This window comes from Amblyraja radiata, chromosome 29, assembly GCF_010909765.2.
Source record: "Amblyraja radiata isolate CabotCenter1 chromosome 29, sAmbRad1.1.pri, whole genome shotgun sequence".
Classification (NCBI taxonomy): Eukaryota; Metazoa; Chordata; class Chondrichthyes; order Rajiformes; family Rajidae; genus Amblyraja; species Amblyraja radiata.
Window position 1 is genome coordinate 21,010,557 of NC_045984.1, and position 23,088 is coordinate 21,033,644.

Genomic DNA, 23,088 nt, shown 5'->3' on the forward strand with positions numbered 1-23,088 from the left:
GATTTTTGATTCAGATAAATTTAAAGACTGGTGTCATTAGGGCAGAAAATGTATTGAACTACAATTTTGCTTTTTTTTAAATATCAAAGTGGTAATTTTCTTGAATACTCTGGGAAGTGGGCCGCATTTGTTTTTAAGGGGCCAAAGACTTTGGAAGCACAATCTGTGGTGTTTTTGACAGAAGATATGCAACAGTATATGCCATGGAACACATATGGCCAATGCATATTTACTTGTTCTACTGTAATGATTCTTATTCACTGGATGTGTAAGGAACATATTTATTTTGCACTAGTCTTGCCTACCGGACTCACCAGTGGTTGTAAGTGGTGTGGTCGTGAAGGTGGTGGTAGCTTCTGTTGTAGATGCACTTGTGCTGCCTGTTGTTGTTTCTATTGTCGTTGATGTGGGAACTGATGTGGTGCTTGAATCTGTTGTAGTTCCCTCTGTACTTGTAGATGGTACAGTGGTTTCTGGAAAGGTGGAGATTTTTGATTCAGGCAAATTTAAAGACAGAATTCAGGAGGGCAGAAAATGTATTGAACTACAATTTTGCTTTTTTTTGTATCAACATGACAATTTTCTTAAATATTCTGGAAAGTAGACCGCATTTGTTTTCAAGGGACCGAAGGATTTGGAAAAAAAATCTGTGGTGTTTTTGACAGAAGATATGAAACAGTATATGCCATGGAACACATATGGCCAATGCATATTTACTTGTTCTACTGTAATGATTCTTATTCACTGGATGTGTAAGGAACATATTTATTTTGCACTAGTCTTGCCTACCGGACTCACCAGTGGTTGTAAGTGGTGTTGTCGTGAAGGTGGTGGTAGCTTCTGTTGTAGATGCACTTGTGCTGCCTGTTGTTGTTTCTATTGTCGTTGATGTGGGAACTGATGTGGTGCTTGAAGCTGTTGTAGTTTCCTCTGTACTTGTAGATGGTACAGTGGTTTCTGGAAAGGTGGAGATTTTTGATTCAGATAAATTTAAAGACTGGTGTCATTAGGGCAGAAAATGTATTGAACTACAATTTTGCTTTTTTAAAAATATCAAAGTGGTAATTTTCTTGAATACTCTGGGAAGTGGGCCGCATTTGTTTTTAAGGGACCAAAGACTTTGGAAGCACAATCTGTGGTGTTTTTGACAGAAGATATGCAACAGTATATGCCATGGAACACATATGGCCAATGCATATTTACTTGTTCTACTGTAATGATTCTTATTCACTGGATGTGTAAGGAACATATTTATTTTGCACTAGTCTTGTAACCGGACTCACCAGTGGTTGTAAGTGGTGTTGTCGTGAAGGTGGTGGTAGCTTCTGTTGTAGATGCACTTGTGCTGCCTGTTGTTGTTTCTATTGTCGTTGGTGTGGGAACTGATGTGGTGCTTAAAGCTGTTGTAGTTCCCGCTGTACTTGTAGATGGTACAGTGGTTTCTGGAAAGGTGGAGATTTTTGATTCAGGCAATTTCAAAGACAGAATTCAGGAGGGCAGAAAATGTATTGAACTACAATTTTGCTTTTTTTTGTATCAACATGATAATTTTCTTAAATATTCTGGAAAGTAGACCGCATTTGTTTTAAAGGAACCAAAGAATTTGGAAAAAAAATCTGTGGTGTTTTTGACAGAAGATATGCAACAGTATATGCCATGAAACACATATGGCCAATGCATATTTACTTGTTCTACTGTAATGATTCTTATTCACTGGATGTGTAAGGAACATATTTATTTTGCACTACTCTTGCCTACCGGACTCACCAGTGGTTGTAAGTGGTGTGGTCGTGAAGGTGGTGGTAGCTTCTGTTGTAGATGCACTTGTGCTGCCTGTTGTTGTTTCTATTGTCGTTGATGTGGGAACTGATGTGGTGCTTAAAGCTGTTGTAGTTCCCGCTGTACTTGTAGATGGTACAGTGGTTTCTGGAAAGGTGGAGATTTTTGATTCAGGCAATTTCAAAGACAGAATTCAGGAGGGCAGAAAATGTATTGAACTACAATTTTGCTTTTTTTTGTATCAACATGATAATTTTCTTAAATATTCTGGAAAGTAGACCGCATTTGTTTTAAAGGAACCAAAGAATTTGGAAAAAAAATCTGTGGTGTTTTTGACAGAAGATATGCAACAGTATATGCCATGAAACACATATGGCCAATGCATATTTACTTGTTCTACTGTAATGATTCTTATTCACTGGATGTGTAAGGAACATATTTATTTTGCACTACTCTTGCCTACCGGACTCACCAGTGGTTGTAAGTGGTGTGGTCGTGAAGGTGGTGGTAGCTTCTGTTGTAGATGCACTTGTGCTGCCTGTTGTTGTTTCTATTGTCGTTGATGTGGGAACTGATGTGGTGCTTAAAGCTGTTGTAGTTCCCTCTGTACTTGTAGATGGTACAGTGGTTTCTGGAAAGGCGGAGATTTTTGATTCAGATAAATTTAATGACTGAAGTCATTAGGGCAGAAAATGTATTGAACTACAATTTTGCTTTTTTTTTGTATCAAAGTGATAATTTTCTTAAATATTCAGGCAGAGGCCTCATGTGTTTTCAAGGGACCAAAGAATTTGGAAACAAAATCTGTGGTGTTTTTGACATAAGATATGCCAACAATATATGCCATGGAACACACATGGCCAATCCATGTTTACTTGTTCTACTGTAATGATTCTTATTCGCTGGATGTGTAAGGAACATATTTATTTTGCACTACTCTTGCCTACCGGACTCACCAGTGGTTGTAAGTGGTGTGGTCGTGAAGGTGGTGGTAGCTTCTGTTGTAGATGCACTTGTGCTGCCTGTTGTTGTTTCTATTGTCGTTGATGTGGGAACTGATGTGGTGCTTGAAGCTGTTGTAGTTCCCTCTGTACTTGTAGATGGTACAGTGGTTTCTGGAAAGGTGGAGATTTTTGATTCAGATAAATTTAATGACTGAAGTCATTAGGGCAGAAAATGTATTGAACTACAATTTTGCTTTTTTTTGTATCAACATGACAATTTTCTTAAATATTCTGGAAAGTAGACCGCATTTGTTTTCAAGGGACCGAAGGATTTGGAAAAAAAATCTGTGGTGTTTTTGACAGAAGATATGCAACAGTATATGCCATGGAACACACATGACCAATCCATATTTACTTGTTCTACTGTAATGATTCTTATTCACTGGATGTGTAAGGAACATATTTATTTTGCACTAGTCTTGCCTACCGGACTCACCAGTGGTTGTAAGTGGTGTTGTCGTGAAGGTGGTGGTAGCTTCTGTTGTAGATGCACTTGTGCTGCCTGTTGTTGTTTCTATTGTCGTTGATGTGGGAACTGATGTGGTGCTTGAAGCTGTTGTAGTTCCCGCTGTACTTGTAGATGGTACAGTGGTTTCTGGAAAGGTGGAGATTTTTGATTCAGGCAAATTCAAAGACAGAATTCAGGAGGGCAGAAAATGTATTGAACTACAATTTTGCTTTTTTTTGTATCAACATGATCATTCTCTTAAATATTCTGGAAAGTAGACCACATTTGTTTTAAAGGAACCAAAGAATTTGGAAAAAAATCTGTGGTGTTTTTGACAGAAGATATGCCAACAATATATGCCATGGAACACACATGGCCAATCCATGTTTACTTGTTCTACTGTAATGATTCTTATTCGCTGGATGTGTAAGGAACATATTTATTTTGCATTCCTCTTGCCTACCAGACTCACCAGTGGTTGTAAGTGGTGTGGTCGTGAAGGTGGTGGTAGCTTCTGTTGTAGATGCACTTGTGCTGCCTGTGGTTGTTTCTATTGTCGTTAATGTGGGAACTGATGTGGTGCTTGAAGCTGTTGTAGTTGCCTCTGTACTTGTAGATGGTACAGTGGTTTCTGGAAAGGTGGAGATTTTTGATTCAGATAAATTTAAAGACTGGTGTCATTAGGGCAGAAAATGTAATGAACTACAATTTTGCTTTTTAAAAAATATCAAAGTGGTAATTTTCTTGAATACTCTGGAAAGTGGGCCGCATTTGTTTTTAAGGGGCCAAAGACTTTGGAAGCACAATCTGTGGTGTTTTTGACAGAAGATATGCAACAGTATATGCCATGGAACACATATGGCCAATGCATATTTACTTGTTCTACTGTAATGATTCTTATTCACTGGATGTGTAAGGAACATATTTATTTTGCACTAGTCTTGCCTACCGGACTCACCAGTGGTTGTAAGTGGTGTTGTCGTGAAGGTGGTGGTAGCTTCTGTTGTAGATGCACTTGTGCTGCCTGTTGTTGTTTCTATTGTCGTTGATGTGGGAACTGATGTGGTGCTTGAAGCTGTTGTAGTTCCCGCTGTACTTGTAGATGGTACAGTGGTTTCTGGAAAGGTGGAGATTTTTGATTCAGGCAAATTCAAAGACAGAATTCAGGAGGGCAGAAAATGTATTGAACTACAATTTTGCTTTTTTTTGTATCAACATGATAATTTTCTTAAATATTCTGGAAAGTAGACCGCATTTGTTTTAAAGGAACCAAAGAATTTGGAAAAAAAATCTGTGGTGTTTTTGACAGAAGATATGCAACAGTATATGCCATGAAACACATATGGCCAATGCATATTTACTTGTTCTACTGTAATGATTCTTATTCACTGGATGTGTAAGGAACATATTTATTTTGCACTACTCTTGCCTACCGGACTCACCAGTGGTTGTAAGTGGTGTGGTCGTAAAGGTGGTGGTAGCTTCTGTTGTAGATGCACTTGTGCTGCCTGTTGTTGTTTCTATTGTCGTTGATGTGGGAACTGATGTGGTGCTTGAAGCTGTTGTAGTTTCCTCTGTACTTGTAGATGGTACAGTGGTTTCTGGAAAGGTGGAGATTTTTGATTCAGATAAATTTAACGACTGAAGTCATTAGGGCAGAAAATGTATTGAACTACAATTTTGCTTTTTTTTGTATCAACATGACAATTTTCTTAAATATTCTGGAAAGTAGACCGCATTTGTTTTCAAGGGACCGAAGGATTTGGAAAAAAAATCTGTGGTGTTTTTGACAGAAGATATGCAACAGTATATGCCATGGAACACACATGACCAATCCATATTTACTTGTTCTACTGTAATGATTCTTATTCACTGGATGTGTAAGGAACATATTTATTTTGCACTACTCTTGCCTACCGGACTCACCAGTGGTTGTAAGTGGTGTGGTCGTGAAGGTGGTGGTAGCTTCTGTTGTAGATGCACTTGTGCTGCCTGTTGTTGTTTCTATTGTCGTTGAAGTGGGAACTGATGTGGTGCTTGAAGCTGTTGTAGTTTCCTCTGTACTTGTAGATGGTACAGTGGTTTCTGGAAAGGTGGAGATTTTTGATTCAGATAAATTTAAAGACTGGTGTCATTAGGGCAGAAAATGTATTGAACTACAATTTTGCTTTTTTAAAAATATCAAAGTGGTAATTTTCTTGAATACTCTGGGAAGTGGGCCGCATTTGTTTTTAAGGGGCCAAAGACTTTGGAAGCACAATCTGTGGTGTTTTTGACAGAAGATATGCAACAGTATATGCCATGGAACACATATGGCCAATGCATATTTACTTGTTCTACTGTAATGATTCTTATTCACTGGATGTGTAAGGAACATATTTATTTTGCATTCCTCTTGTCTACCGGACTCACCAATGGTTGTAAGTGGTGTGGTCGTGAAGGTGGTGGTAGCTTCTGTTGTAGATGCACTTGTGCTGCCTGTTGTTGTTTCTATTGTCGTTGATGTGGGAACTGATGTGGTGCTTGAAGCTGTTGTAGTTGCCTCTGTACTTGTAGATGGTACAGTGGTTTCTGGAAAGGTGGAGATTTTTGATTCAGATAAATTTAAAGACTGGTGTCATTAGGGCAGAAAATGTATTGAACTACAATTTTGCTTTTTTTAAAATATCAAAGTGGTAATTTTCTTGAATACTTTGGGAAGTGGTTGATATAGAAAATATGCAACAATATATGCCATGGAACACACATGGCCAATCCATGTTTACTTGTTGTACTGTAATTATTCTTATTCACTGGATGTGTAAGGAACATATTTATTTTGCATTACTCTTGCCTACCGGACTCACCAGTGGTTGTAAGTGGTGTGGTCGTGAAGGTGGTGGTAGCTTCTGTTGTAGATGCACTTGTGCTGCCTGTTGTTTTTTCTATTGTCGTTGATGTGGGAACTGATGTGGTGCTTGAAGCTGTTGTAGTTGCCTCTGTACTTGTAGATGGTACAGTGGTTTCTGGAAAGGTGGAGATTTTTGATTCAGATAAATTTAAAGACTGGTGTCATTAGGGCAGAAAATGTATTGAACTACAATTTTGCTTTTTTTAAAATATCAAAGCGGTAATTTTCTTGAATACTCTGGGAAGTGGGCCGCATTTGTTTTTAAGGGACCAAAGACTTTGGAAGCACAATCTGTGGTGTTTTTGACAGAAGATATGCAACAGTATATGCCATGGAACACATATGGCCAATGCATATTTACTTGTTCTACTGTAATTATTCTTATTCACTGGATGTGTAAGGAACATATTTATTTTGCACTAGTCTTGCCTACCGGACTCACCAGTGGTTGTAAGTGGTGTGGTCGTGAAGGTGGTGGTAGCTTCTGTTATAGATGCACTTGTGCTGCCTGTTGTTGTTTCTATTGTCGTTGATGTGGGAACTGATGTGGTACTTGAAGCTGTTGTAGTTCCCTCTGTACTTGTAGATGGTACAGTGGTTTCTGGAAAGGTGGAGATTTTTGATTCAGGCAAATTTAAAGACAGAATTCAGGAAGGTCAGAAAATGTATTGAACTACAATTTTACTTTTTTTTGTATCAACATGACAATTTTCTTAAATATTCTGGAAAGTAGACCGCATTTGTTTTCAAGGGACCGAAGGATTTGGAAAAAAAATCTGTGGTGTTTTTGACAGAAGATATGCAACAGTATATGCCATGGAACACACATGACCAATCCATATTTACTTGTTCTACTGTAATGATTCTTATTCACTGGATGTGTAAGGAACATATTTATTTTGCACTACTCTTGCCTACCGGACTCACCAGTGGTTGTAAGTGGTGTGGTCGTGAAGGTGGTGGTAGCTTCTGTTGTAGATGCACTTGTGCTGCCTGTTGTTGTTTCTATTGTCGTTGATGTGGGAACTGATGTGGTGCTTGAAGCTGTTGTAGATGCCTCTGTACTTGTAGATGGTACAGTGGTTTCTGGAAAGGTGGAGATTTTTGATTCAGATACATTTAAAGACTGGTGTCATTAGGGCAGAAAATGTATTGAACTACAATTTTGCTTTTTTTTAAATATCAAAGTGGTAATTTTCTTGAATACTCTGGGAAGTGGTTGATATTGAAAATATGCAACAGTATATGCCATGGAACACACATGGCCAATCCATGTTTACTTGTTGTACTGTAATGATTCTTATTCACTGGATGTGTAAGGAACATATTTATTTTGCATTACTCTTGCCTACCGGACTCACCAGTGGTTGTAAGTGGTGTGGTCGTGAAGGTGGTGGTAGCTTCTGTTGTAGATGCACTTGTGCTGCCTGTTGTTGTTTCTATTGTCGTTGATGTGGGAACTGATGTGGTGCTTGAAGCTGTTGTCGTTGCCTCTGTACTTGTAGATGGTACAGTGGTTTCTGGAAAGGTGGAGATTTTTGATTCAGATAAATTTAAAGACTGGTGTCATTAGGGCAGAAAATGTATTGAACTACAATTTTGCTTTTTTAAAAATATCAAAGTGGTAATTTTCTTAAATATTCTGGAAAGTAGACCGCATTTGTTTTCAAGGGACCAAAGAATTTTGGTTCAGGTATTTCTAAAGACTGGAATCTTAAGGCAGAAAATATATCGAACTACAATTTAGCATTTATTTTTGACCGTTGGTAATTTGTTGATTAATCTGGGAAGTTGGCTGCATGCGTTTACAGGAGACCAACACTGTTGCAAAGATCAGCTGTGGAGTTTTTGACAGACGGAATATCAGCAGCATACAGTATGTGAAGAAATACATATGGCCAATCCATGTTGACATGTTATATTGGTCATGCTTCTCATTCACAGTAAGCAATAGATTTTATTTTGCATTATTCTGGTATGGTCGTGATGGTGGTGGTAAGTTTAAAGACTGGAAACCTAATGGTCAAAAATTAAGTGAAATCCTATTTTGCCTTTTTTGTATCTGCCTATCCTTGAATATTCTGTGAAGCAGGCTGTATGCGTCTTTTTGAAAGACTAATTTATTTGGAAATATCGGCTGTTATGTTTTTGACAGAAGATGTTCCCGCAGCGTATGTGAAGAAATATATCTGGCCAATCCAAGTTAACGTTATATGTGCGATAATTCTTGTTTACAGGATGTGGAAGGAACAGATTTATTTTGCATTTCTCTCGCATACTGGACTCACCATTGGTCGTAGATTGTGCGGTCGTGGTGACGGTAGCGTCCGTTGTAGATGCACTGGTGTAGCCTGTAGTTGTTTGTATTGTCGTGCTTGATTCTGTTGTAGTGTGAGAAAGTAGACCTCAGGTTCCTTTTGAAATTTTTCTTTCTTATTTTAAACCAATGCCATTTCGTTTTCGACTCTCGTACATGTCCTTCATAATTTTATTAATCTCTATAAAGTAACCCTTCGGTCTACCGCACTCTGAGGAAAAGATATTCATCCTTTCCATCGTTGCCTTATACCTCAAACCTTCCAGACTCAGAAACGTCTTCAAAAATATTTTATGCACCTTTTCAGCTGAATTACATTCTTGCTAGCAGGGCAGCTGGAACTGTACACATTATTCCAAAAGTGGCCCTACTAACATCTGTACAGTTGTTACATGATGTCCCAACTCCTTTACTCAATACACTGACCAATTAAGGCACCTTCTTCACCACCCTGTCCACCTGTGTTGCCACTTTAGTGGAACTCTTTACCTGCACCCCAGGATCTCATGTTTAGGCAACATTCCCTGGAGACCTAATATATACTGTAGTGTGTGATATATACTGTACTGTGTAATTCTTGTCCTGGTTTGTCTAAACAGAATGCAGGATTCATTATCTGAATTAAACTCAATTTGACATACCTCAGCCTATTGGCTGAGGTATATAATCTTGTATAATATTCCTCTCTGTCTAACTAACTATTCCATCTACATTTGCATCCAAATTGTGAATATAAATTAAAAAAACAACAGTGGACTCAGCACCGATCCCTGCATCACCCCATTTGTTACAGGCGTCGAGTATCAATAAAAACATGTACCACCTTCCTCTGTCTCCTAATTTCAAGCCAATTTTGTATCCGGTTGGCTCGATTGTTCAGGATCCCTTGTGATCTCACCATCCAGACCAGCCTACCATACTGCACCTTGTCAAAGGCCTTGCTCGTGTCCACAAAGACAGTGTCCACTCCACTGTCGTCATTCATCTCTTGGTCACCAGACAACTCAATCAAAATTGTGAGATACAATTACTCATGCCTAAAACCATGCTGACATTCCCTAATCACTGCTGCCTCTTTGATTTGATGCTGCCTCTCAGAATCCCCTCAAAAAAAAATGTTGCGACACTTGAAGAAACACCACGCATCAATACGTCACCGCCACGTCACGCCGCCTCACGGCGCAACATTTTCGGTGACTTGATACGTCAGTCAATGATGCCGGCAGTCGCCAAAAAAATTGGCAAGTGGGACAGGCCCTTAAGAGTTCCAGCACCTTCTCTATTGTAATGTGGACTCTCTTCAAGTCATCTCTATTAATCTCCCTGAGTTCCCTCAAATCCATACCTTTCTTCATGGATAATGCAGATAGTTTTCATGCCAGACTTCACCTCTCTCCTGTGATCTTGTTAATCTATTACCACTTTTGCCTTTCATTTGTTTATTTAGTTTAGAGAGTGTGGAAACAGGCCCTTCGGCCCACCAAGTCCACGCCAACCAGCGATCCCCGCACATTAGCACTATCCCATTCACACTAGGAACAATTTACACATGCACCAAGCCAATTAACCTACAAACAGTTTTTTTTCATTTCAACTTTATGGCCATCTACATTATTGACTGAGAAACCTTCACTGAACTTACTCAAGAAGCTCCACTCCATCCTTGATTCCAAGCCTTAAGCATGAACGGTCCTAGTCGATATTTAGAACTTTAAAATCTACTATTACACCATGCTATTCATGCAGCTATCAGTGATCTCCCTACAACTTTCCTCTTCAACTCCCAATGACTATTGAGGGGCCTACAATACAAGCCCATCACCTCTTCTTATTCACAGCCTCACTAGATGATGCCCCTGTAAATAATAATGATCACCTTATTCATCACTCCCACCTTAACACTTTAATCCAAACTTTCTGTTTTCTGTAAAAATGGTAACCTATTCATTCTTAATCTTAACGCTGCTCCTTGGGTGTGGTCATGCATATGTTGCTCAGCAGCATATCAAAACTATCTTGACAATCCACGTTTGGTTACAGAGCAATCCCATTCCCCAGCAATTTTCCATGTAACCAATTCTCTCCACGTCCCCCTCATCTTCTCTGGATTCTAACATTCACCGACACACTGGTGGCCATTTACAAAGGCATCTGTGAAGACCTGGGGGAAACCCACATGACCACAAGTAAACTCCACGCACCAGAGGTGAGGATTGAATCTGGATTGCTGGATTTTGCTCAATCTATACTATTACTAAAACTCTTCGTCTTGTTTGTGGCTGGCTGTGTGTATATGTTGTGTCAATTTCTATTTTCCTATTTTCTTCCAAACGCTAAGCCACAGCCTTTCCATTTTCACACATTCTATTCACATTTTTCCCATCGAGGTGATAAACACCTTCCCGTCGCATTCCCACCTATATTTCCACACTTTTTAATCGTTTACAAAAAACAAAAAACAGAAACCTCACCCATTTCGTTAAAAAATAACCCCTGAGTGACGTCACAATGCACTTGCAAGGCAGGACGGGACACTGCGGGAGGGAACGCACTCCAGCGCACGTGCGTGGTGCCCGCTGCCCGCCCCCGACACCTGGTGGCGAGGGTGGAGCCGTGGCCCCGGCTGGAGCCGAGCCTGGTGATCGAGTTGGAGTGAGAGCTGAGCCCGGGGCTAGGGATGGGGCTGTGACTGCCGACGCCAGACACCTGGTGGCGAGGGTGGAGCCGTGGCCCTGGCTGGAGCCGAGCCTGGTGCTCGAGCTGGAGTGAGAGTCGAGCCCGGGGCTGAAAGAAATGCCGCTGCTGGAACCAGGCCAGGGTCGGGCCGAGTATGAGAACCAGGCTGAGTTGCAGGCCCTGGCGCTGCTCTACGACCTGGGTAGTACCTGGGGCAGGGAATGGGAGTGAGGGGAGGAGGATGAGAGAAATGAGGAGGAGAGAGATGAGGTGGGGGTGGGGTGGTAGAGGGAGATAGGGGTGGGGGGGGTGGAGGAGGGAGATGCCCTGTCCCTATCTACCCATATTCCCACCCTCTCTACCTCCCTCCCTCTCCCTCCATCACCCTCTCCCTCTCTACCCTCCCTCCCCAACTCCACCCCCTCCCTCTCCCTACCCCTCTCCCTCTCTCCCGCCCTCTCAGCCCGTCTCCCTCTCTACCCCCTCCCCCTCCCCCTCCCCTCCCCCTCCCCTCCCTCTCTACTTCCCTCCCTCTCCCTCTCTACCTCCTCCCTCTCTGCCCCCTCCCTCTCAACCCTACTTCCCGTTTCTGCCCTCCCTCTCTACCCTCCCCTCCCTTTCTAACACCTCTCCCTCTCTACCCCCCTCCCTCTCTATGGATTGGAGAGGGAGGGTGAAGAGGAAGAGGAGGGAGTGCTGGGGGATGAGTAGAAATGAGCAGCGCCTGCGCAGTTGGGGGCTATGCGTGAGTGGTGCAATGTTGCATTGGGGGAACGGTTTACATTGGGGGAACAGATGAGTGGTGGAATCGTACATTGGGGGAGCAGTTGGGGGAGGGGTCTGCACTTAACCTGCACAGTAATGCCTCCATCTTCTACATAACAATGGGAACCCGTCAACTGCGCCTGAGCAGTTGGGAGCTATGGGTGAGTGGTGGAATATTGCGTTCGGGGACCAGCCCTCGTCTGACGACGCTCCCCCCCCCCTTCACTTTGGGGGACGGGACCCAACGGGTGCCACTTGGTCTAGTTTATTCTAAGGTTCTGTATCATCGTTACAATCGTAACATTTTAATACAAATACAATCATGTGTTCCTATTAAAAACACTGTTAACTCTCTGCATGCTGAGTTCCTTAAGCTTTGCAATAAAACAAACACCTGCAAAATTTACCCTATTAAAAGCCAGTAGAGTTTCAGTCATTATTACTGGGATTGCATTTTCACCTTCTTCAAATAGAAAACTGCACAGTTTCTGTTTGTTCTCATTCTGACACACATGACAAATCAATTTTTGAAGAAAGATTTATAATTGTTTTTGACACATCATGCCTTTGGCACAGGAAGAACATCCTTCACAAAACACTGATTTCTCCATACTTAAGCTCTTTCTGTACTTAAAACTGCTGCACACCAAAAACAAATATCTCAATATAATTTTGGTAGTGACTAGACTAAACTACATTTCATGCTAATGTAAATGTAATGTAAATGTAATGGAGGCTAATGTAAATAATCATAACTGCAGCTAAGATGTAGCTTAATTTACAATATGACAATCCAAATGTACCTTGTGTTTAACTACGACCAAAGCAGAATACTGGTAAATTTCTTTGAATAATATGACAGCAAATCAAATCATTTCTAACAGCTTAATCCCCCTTCCACTTAATCCCCACTTCCCCGATTTCACAATCAATCACAATCACAATAATACTTTATTCGTCAAATATGTTTTGCAACATATGAGGAATTTCATTTGCCAAGTCAGTCATACAAATAAAAAGCAACGGAACAAACAAAACACATTTTAACATAAACGTCCATCACAGTGCTCCTCCACATTCCTCACTGTGATGGAAGGCAAAAAAAAGTTCAATCTCTTCCCTTTGCTCTCCCGTGGTCGGCGGCCTCGGGCCCTCCATTGACGGGATGATCTTGACTCCCGTTGCCGGCGGCGGGCCCTCCCCATCGAGGCGATCCGCTCCTGCATCGGGGGATGTCAGCTCCCCCGCGCCGGACGATTGAACCCCGCATCGGGGCTGGTCGAACCTTCCGACACGTTGGAGCTCCTGAAATCCACGGCCTCTTCTGAGACTGCAAGCTCTCGATGTAAAGTCCGCAGGCCGCGGTTGGAGCAATCCCAGGCAAGGGATCGACTCCAATGTAAGTCCATGCCCCGTGGTGGGGCCCAAGGTAAGTCCGAGGAGACTTCCAGCTCCATCGATGGTAGGCCGCAGAGCGACCGGAGAATGCGATCCGAAAATTAATCACTTCTCCGGCAAGGTACGAAACTGGAAAAAAAAAAATCCCCCTACCCCCACATAGAACAAACCGGAGAACATTTACACAAACTTTTAATACACACTCAAAATAAAAAAAAGATGGAAAAGCAGACTGTTGGTGGGGCTGCCAATCGTGCAGCGTTTGGCAGCCAAATCCCAGACAGTTTACCAAATCCCAGACAATTTTGTCTGACAAGCTGCTCCAGTACCACATCCCATCACAGTGTAATTTTTCTACGTTAAAATGATCCAGTGGATCCTCTGGATCCTATGATCAGTTTTCCCTTGCAACTGATCTGATCTGAAAGCTGACCCCTAAACCATCTTAATGGTATGTGCACATTAGCTTAAAATATTTACTCACTGAAATAAATTGCTATGTAAGCATTAAATGCAAACATATAATTAATCTGTCTGCAAATAATTCAATAACAATTATAGCATCAAAAGCATATGAAAACATCGCATCACTATTGATAAAACAATTAAGTACCTTTTCACAGCATCTTTAAGGCATAATAATTTTGAATGGATATTAAACAAGATCATTCCTTATGAAATTAATTCCTTATGGTATTAAATGACTGAATTTTTTAAACTAAATTTAACTGAGTTTTTTTTGAGATTTTATGCTTTTGATCAAAACAAATTTAAAAATCTATTGATTTTTCTATTGGCAATCCATCATTTTTTTTCTCATGATTAAGTAATATTCAGGGTAGGCTCACATGGCAGATATCTTTGCCATGCTTGTTATTTTTTCCAACACTTAGCACATATCTGAATTTATTGTAAGTTTCCATTCCTGCAAGTTAAGCTCTATTTCAATGTTTTTAAACCTAATGCTACTATTACTAAATCAGTGCTTTCTATTGTCAAATCATGAACTTCTAAATACAGATTTTAAAAAAAATCCACTTTGAAATAATACCCTGAAAACGTATTGCAATATTGTTCTAAATGTCCATGTATTGAAGGCCCAATTATGCTTGTAAGAATCTTATGCCATAGGCAAAATAAAAAAAGCTGCGTTTCTGAAAGAATTTGCAACTACTTTTAAAAATACCAGTCTCCAACAGTGAAAGTGACAGTAGCTTTGACAACAAAGTAAAAGTTGCCAGTATTTCCTAAACAATGCTATGAAAATCTCATCATCCTCACCTCAACTGCAAGGGTTGATGGAGAATATATAATGATTTTAAGCAGTTAATAGTTATTTTATTTATTTACACTCTATTGACAATTAAAAAAGAACAAGTTTTTGCATAAGTCATAATCACTCTGTCTATTAACAGAATCAGTACAAACATTTGCTATAAGTTCTTACCTGAAGAAATTGTGTGGTAGATAAGTACGTGCCAAAATAATGTCAGTAACGTAAACTTTTTATGATCCATTTCGCCAAAGGACAAAGTCTGAAAATAGCAGGTAACGAATCTGCACTGTCTCAAGACTGAATGCTCAGGTGTATTTGAAACCTTTCTTGTTTCAAATATGGAGCTGTATCTGACGTCTGCACGACACCACACCTTTCTTTTGTAAATGGAAGCTTGGCAAAGCAAGGAATATGTGTGTAATCATGACAGTGAGTGAAGATAGAGAGCTTCCCCACCCTGATAATCGTCAGTATGATTGTTTTATTTTGGGCTGCATTGTCTGACATTTTTAAAGCACTTCAATATTTTCAATAGTTTCAATATTTTCAATAGTGCACAGAAATCTCTAAAACCAAAACAATCTGCAGATACTAGTAAATGAAAGTATGCTATTATAAAAAATAAAAGCAGAAAAAGCTGGGAAAACTCAGATGGCTAAAGACAGCTAAAGCACTCAATGTTTCTCTTTCCACCACTGTCTGACCTGCTGAATTTTTACAACCTTTTTTGTTTTCTATAAATACAGTACATTCTCGTTACAATGGACCATGAGGGGTAATAGTGTCCTTTATTGCCGATTGTCTGCTATAATCTAGTACGGTATGATCATTGTATGTAGTAGGAACAAAGAATTGCAGATGTTGGTTAATGCACTAAAGGACACAAACTGCTGGAGTAACTCAGCACCTCTGGAGAACATGGATAGGTAACGTCAGGACGCTTCTTAAGACTGATTCAGTCTGCTAAGTTACTCCAGCACTTTGTGTTGTTTCACCTTAAAATTAGGCGCCAATGCCGCTATCTCCACCAGCGAGCCCTTCTTCACCAGCTACCATATTTTCCGGTGGAAGCGGCTGTTGTTTTGTGGCTCACATTGGAGCCCCTGACCAGCAGCGCTTTCTTCAAGCCGCCATGGACAGGATGCACTCAACCACCATGGGGCTCCCTCTTCTCTCACGGGCTGCTTCTTCTTCCTATCAGTCGCCTTGTCTGCACCCAACTGCACCTGCAACCTCCCCCTCCTCTCTCGCCGATTTGTCCACTCTGCCGCACCCCTCTCCACCGCCGTCTCCTCCTCCTCCTCTTTCTCCCCCGCAGTCGCTGACATCTACCAAGATGATGCACGTGGACTCAGACATACATATAGACACACAATATGATATATCAATTATGCATAAGTTATAAATAACTACTACGCGACAGTAAAAAGAAAGAAAACTGCACAAAAAAAGCAAGACATTAGTACAAAAATACATAATTACAAAACTAGTCCATGGTAATGAAAGAGGTGAAGGAGATGAAATGCCAGGACTAGAGGGTCTGAGCTGTAGGGAGAGGTTGAGTATGCTGGGACTCTATTCCTTGGCGTGAGGAGGATGAGGGGTAATCTTATAGAGGTCTATAACCTCTATATGAACATCTATGTGAGAAGAATAGATCAGATAGATGCAGAGTCTCTTGCGCAGAGTGGGGGAATTGAGGACCAGAGGACACAGGTTTAAGGTGAAGGGGAAAGGATTTATTAGAAATCTGATGGGTAACTTTTTCACACAAAGGGTGGTAGATGAAACAAGCAGGCAGAGGAGGTAGTTGTTATCCCAACATTTAAGAAACAGCTAGACAGGTACATGGATAGGAGAGGTTTGGAGGGATATGAAACAAATGCGGGCAGCTGGGACTAGCGTAGCTGGGATATGTTTGTCGGTGTGGGCCCGTTGGGCCGCAGGGCCTGTTTCCACACCGTATCACTCTATGACTCTATAACTCGAGGTGACCAGTAGCATGCCATTGTCTCGGTAGGATTAGCATTGTGTAGGGTTAGTTCAAGAACCTTATAGGAACCTTAAGAAACCTAAGTAGCTTTTCCTGAACCTAGAGGCTTCAATACCTCCTGCCTGATGGTAGCAGCGAGAAGATGGCCGTTAGCAGATGGTGAGGATCCTTGATGATAAACGCCACTTTCATTTAAATGCATTTAATGAACGGGAGGGCTTTGCCATAATATACCAGATCCACCATTCTCTACAACCTGTTCCTGTGTGTAGGAATTGTCATGTCAGGCCATGATGTTACGAGTAAGAATACCTTCTTCAGTGCATTTGTAGATATTTGTTGAAGTATTCATTGACATGCCAAATCTCTTTAAACTTCTCAGAAAGTAAAGGAATTCCTCATGATTACATGCTTAAAGGAGATATGTGTGGCAGGTTTTTTTAGGGTTAGGTTTATTTTGCAGGGAAAAGCTTTGTTTTCCGTATTATCCGAACATATCAGATACAAATACACATAAATTCAATTAAGACAATTCAAGTACATTAGATAGAGCAAAGGGAAAGATACAGAGTGCTCAGCAGTATAGCATCAGTTCCATAGGCAAAGCTCAATGTCCGCAATGGGGTAAAGGCAAATGAGATAGTACCCTAGCTTAAGGAAGGGCAGTTCAGAAGCCTGATAACAGAGGGGAAAAGACTGGTTGTGCAAGCTTTCAAGCTTCTGTACCTTCCAATGGACAGGACCGGACAGAACATTCTACGATGTTGTCTGGAACACACTGCCATGGGTAGTACTGGAGTTTATAGACAGTTTAGTTTATAGTTGCAACCAAGCCAAAAGATGCACATTTTCATAGGCTGCATTTTTGGAGTATGTTGGGAAAACCAAGTACATTTGGGGCTGAAGGAGAATTGGGATCAGTATATTTGCTGTTGAGTGGGGCAATTGGTGATTTGCAGTATAATTGGGAAGGGTGGAATGGGGAGATGAACAATGCATTGGGGACACATTTAGGAAACGGGGAAGATGTTGAGTTTGGGCAACAGAGAGTAGGAGTACAACGGGAGGGGAGCATCAGGAGTAATTGGCAAAAAACAGTCCTTTGGGAAGTGTGGTGGGAGGCGATAGAGATGGGCAAGGTGTATATTGGATAACGCTGAAAATAAGTTTGAGCCTGACAGTGCAAATGGGTAAGGGGTGGTGTGTGAAGACCAGTGGCACATTGGGGATAGGCAGTTCACTGGTATTATAACAATGGCATAAATCTTCTGCGTGATAGGTGACATAGCAAGGACTTTCAAATGCAGATGGAGGGCTGAGGTGGAGACCAATTCTCCATAATTTCCTTGCAGCTCCACCTCCAGATGTCCCTTGCGATTTCTGAAGCACAGGTTACAGCACCAATTATAATTAAAATTAGTTAGTTGGGTTAGTTGGATGTTTTAGGGTGTGAAGTTTGGAGATGGATAGCAAGGACCATGTGGAGATACAGACCGAGGTGAGGAAGAAAAGGGGAGACTTTGGGAGTGGGGCTGAAGGAGGAATGGAGAGAGGAGTGGAACAAATAGCTCATCAGTTTGTTTAAATCTTCATGGCTGAGAAGTCCATTTGTTCCTCATGCATGGATACAAAGTGCTGGAGCAACTCAGTGGGCCAGGCAGCCTCTCTGTAGGACTTGGAACCCATCCCGACCTGAAACCTCACCTATCCACATTCTCCAGAGATGCTTCCTGACCCGCTTACTCCAGCAATTTGTGTCCTTTTATGTAAAGAACACTTTACTGCAGTTCCTCGCTTCTACATTTTGGCTGCTCCTCAATCATGTTTGGACGAGGGATAACATTGCCTTGCAGAAAAAAGACTTGGGTTACCACTGCATTCCCAGGTAATCCTGGGATAATGAGCAGATCAAGTGAGAGTTAAATATAGCTCTAAGGGCTAACGGAATCAAGGGATTTTGTGAGAAAGCAAGAAAGGGAGACTGATTTTGGATGATCAGCCGTGATCATATTGAATGGCGGTGCTGGCTTGAAGGGCCGAATGGCCTACTCCTGCATCTATTTTTTATGTTTCTATTTTGCTATGTCAACAAACCAGTCAATTAAATTGAGTGGTGTGTGCCCATAGGCCACTATACAACCTCTCCATTCAGTGATTGCATTTAGGCTTCCGGTCAAAAGCATAATACAAAATCAACATATGTACAACAATGTCCAGATAATCTTTTCTGAAATTGTTAGCATTACAGCAACTATTACCCATCCCTTGAGTAGGTGTAGATGAGCTGTTTTCCAGAACTGCTGCAAACCTTCTGGTGAAGTGCTCTCACAATGAAGGAAATGTGTTATATTCCCAATCAAGACGGTGTGTGACTTTGATGGGAACGTGTAGTCATGGTCTACGAGTCATACAAATGAGCACACAAACAGGCACTTTGGCCCCACTCATCCATGCCAACCAAGATGCCCCATCTAAGCCAGTCCCACTTGCCCGCAATTAGCCCAAATCCTTCTAAACCTTTCCTGTCCGTGTACTTCAAGTGTCTTTTAATTGTCGATGGTGGTGTCATGAATGGTGGTGATCTTCTCGGTGAAAGAATTAGAGGGTTGGGATGGGCTGATGGCTTAGACTGGGAGAGTAATTGGTGGGCAGTGCAGTGTTGGTTAAATGTCAGCCAGGAATCCAATTTCACTTCAAAACATTCTAGAGACCACTCCGGTCTTGAGTTAATGTCACATCCAAGAGCAGGACCTCTGATAATGCATCAGTTCCTCAGTGCTCCATTGGAGTGGCAACCTACGTTAAAAGTTTAAATCATCCTCAGACTCGGATTTGAAGCAGCAACCTTCTGACTCGGAGCTAACATTTGCTCTGTACAAAGAGCTGGAGGAACTCAACAGATCAGGCAGCATTTGTGGAGAGAATGGACAGACAGTATTTCGGGTTGGAACCCTTCTTCAGACTGCAGATCCAGCTGAAGGAGGTTCCCGACCTGAAACCTTGTCTATAAATTTCCTCCATAAATGCTACCTCTCCCACTGAGTTCCTCCAGCATTTTGTGTTTTGTTCAAGATTCCAGCATCTGCAGTTTCTTGTGTCTCTGTCTAACATTTGGAATGCCAGATTCATCTAACAGCAATGCAACCCCCTGCAGCCATATAAATAAATTATGTTCTGTTACATAGACTGGTTAGGATACATTGCAATCAGTTTTCTTCTGTGCTGCTTCTCTCAATGCGTAGACAATAGTCAAAGGCAGGGAAAAGTCTACTCTGCAACATTTAGATATAACCTAATTTTGATTTTGGTATTGCTTTAATATTTTGATGTACATTACGATGCAATGAAAAACTTGGCGTGCTATCCAGTCAAATCATACTATATATAAGTAATTAAAAACATGTGGGTAATGCAACGAGAAGAAAAAACAGAGTCCAGAATACAACATAACAGAGAAAGTACAATTTTTCAAAAGTGCAAAGTTTTCAATGAGGTAGGTTAGGAAAGAAGATTATATAGAACATTGTTAGTATTGTTAGAAATCTTGGTAGATTTACAATATGAATAGAGATTTAAAAGAGGACTAATTATAATGGATGGCAATAGATCCCCGTTTGGGATCAGCACGCAAAGAGTCGCCACACTCCTGCACCATCTTGAGTTTGGATGTTGAAAGCTGCTTGTTAAGTATTCCTTGTGGGATCAATATGCTGTTCATAATTACTATCATCCCAGTGAGAGAAGTCCAAGTCAAATTGCCCAGTGTTCTTATTACTTTAAAAAAAACAATTTTTACAGTGTTAATGATGTACCACAAATGGTCATTGCAAATTTTTCAACATGACTGATGATAATGTTTGGCCAGGGTTTGGAACGTGCTTGCCCCAAACTCATTTTGAAGTTACACTGGGTAGTCTTTATTCTCACATTCTTAACCTACAGCAGTGTTGCTGTGTGAAGAGGACTGGAATCTTGGCCGGAGTGTATTTGCAGCTGTGTGTGAGTCAGGGAATGGATAGCAGTCCCATTCTGCACTTATTCTTCTAATTTCTAAAGGTTGGGAGGTTGGGAGGTTTTACAACAGAAGGGTGGTGTTGTCTCTGTGCGTATGTTCACATGCAGATAACTGGTATAACTGGTCTTGATGATCACAAACTACTGTTGGAGTATATCCAGTTAAGCAACTGCTGAAGTGCTATTGTACATAGCAACAATCTCTCCTTGTTAAATCATTACCTTCAATAAAAAGCAACAACAATTTTGATTTTTCTATTTACTCCTCTTTAGAAATTCTATAAATTATTTTGTATCATGGCAAGTATTATATCCAAAATAAGACATTCAGAATTTGATAGGATCTGAAAGGTGACATAAATTGGTGGCTGCCTTGAAAATCCACATCAGTAGTGTTATGATGTTCAGTGATAATGACGGCAGTCCTGGGCGGAGGGGTGGGGAGTGGGGGTGTATGACGACTAGCTCAGTCTTTTATTTGTTGCAGCAGTTGACGTAAACTTATAGTAATTTAAAGTTTTGTTTGTAAAAAAAAAACCAGAAAAGAATGTAGACACAAAATGCTGGAGTAACAGCGGGTCAGGCAGTATCTCTGGAGAAAATGCAGAGATGACATTTCGGTTCAGGACACCTCTTCAGACAAAAACAGAAAGAATTAACTTAGAAGAAACTGAGTTGGTCATTTTGTCTTGGGGTCTCCTTGGTGAAACATCCTTTTCTTTTCCTGTCATTCAAATATGATTTATTTATTACTTTATTTTTTTAACCTTGTTTTTAATGGATTATCATTATAAAAATGCATTTTGTAGAGATAAGAAAAAACAAATGGTAAACTAATAACTCATTTCATTTAACATTGATAAATAACTACTTGACAGAATGATTAATTCCAATTATATCTGCATGTTTTCTCAATTTACCACCTTATTTGTGCTTAACAAAAATACAATATATCTGCACTTGACAAGATGGCTTGATTAGAGATAGTCTGCACAGCTTTTTGCATTGTAAATCGTATCTCATAAATTTGACTGAGTGTGTTTCAAAGCAGTTACCAAGAAAATTTATGAGGGCATGGTAGTAGTGCTAGAATAACTCAGCAGGTCAGGCAGTATCACTGGAAAAAAAGGATAGGCAATGTTTTAGGTCGATACCATTCTTCATACTCAGCTATATGGACTTCAGCAAGGCCTTCATGAGATTCTTCTCGATAGGTTGCTTTGGAACATTAGATCACATAGGATCCAGGGAGATATGGCTAATTAGATATGTAATTACTTGATGGTTGGTAGCAGAGGTTGGCCGTGGAAGGGTGTTTTTTGGACTGGAGGCCTGTGACTAGTGGTTTGCCTCAGGGATCAATGCTGGGCCCATTATTGTTTGCCATCGATTTCAACAATTTGAATGAGAATGTTCAAGATATTGTTAGCAAGTTTACAGATGACACTGAAAGAGATGGTACAGTTGACAGTGAAGATGGTTATCGGGAAGCACAGTAAGATTTTGATTAACTGGACAAGTGAGCTGAGGATTAGCAAATGGAGTTTAATAGTAAGATTAAACGAGAACTTACCAGTTTGAAGTTTGATCTTTATTTTATGAGGAGTAACGTTGGGGGAATACGTGAAGAACCCCACCAGGACGCATGCGTGTCATTCTTCAAAGCAGCGGTGTGAAATCACAGATAACTGTAATGACTAAACATAGTAAGATTAGAGAAGAGATACCAGTTGAGTATATGATCAAGGGTGGGAGCGGAGGGCACGTATTCCCTCAACATTACTCCTCATAAAATAAAGATCAAACTTCAAACTGGTAAGTTCTCGTTTAATCTTACTATTTTACTTCGGAGTCACGTGAGTGACTACGTGAAGATTTTAAAGCCTCTGTGATTTCATGCCGTGGAACGAGTCCATGCATCACATCTGCCTTGATTATGGGGAGAATAGAGTTAACATCATTAGACATCAATACGATATTGAAACCCAACGGTAAAAATATTAACACCAATTATTGCCCCTATTTATGGGGTAAATTATATTACAGAACTTAAAGTTGTTTCTGCAAATGTTCCAGGTTCAATGACTGGTTTGTTATAAAGTCGTTGGAAAGTTTCCTCCGTTGACCATCCTGCTGTCTTGAGGATTTGGTCCATAGGTACGTCCAACTTCATAGCTGCCGATGTAGCTGCAGCCCTGGTGGAGTGAGATTTAAAATGCTAGTGTCCACTCCAGCCTTTGTTAGGACCTGTTTTAGCCATCTAGAGATGGTCTGGACTGTCACTGTTTTGAGTGGCTGTTAGTAGCTGATTAAAGTGACATTTCTTCCCTCTGATGATCTTAGTATACTTCATATATGATAGTAAGTGTGTTACAATACAGAGACGACCATCTGTAGGGTAGGCCCTGAATTCTGTTTTTATTTATTTTATTTATTTATTTTAAAATTTTTAGATTTTTTTTAGGCCTGCTGACCCCTGTCTGTTCTGTATGACTATTACATTGATGTGAAAAGTTAAATTTCCAGAT

The 23,088-nt window shown here is 40.7% G+C and overlaps 1 long non-coding RNA gene across 1 annotated transcript; it reads right to left on the bottom strand.

Moving 5' to 3' along the window:
* Nucleotides 1-1,344: 1,344 nt before the first annotated feature.
* LOC116989449 lies at nt 1,345-2,781 on the bottom strand. The gene is made up of 3 exons (XR_004416249.1): nt 2,736-2,781; nt 1,768-1,926; nt 1,345-1,442 (listed from the first exon to the last, which is right to left on the bottom strand). It is a non-coding gene; the product is annotated as an uncharacterized LOC116989449 (long non-coding RNA).
* Between the last annotated feature and the right edge of the window lie 20,307 nt (nt 2,782-23,088).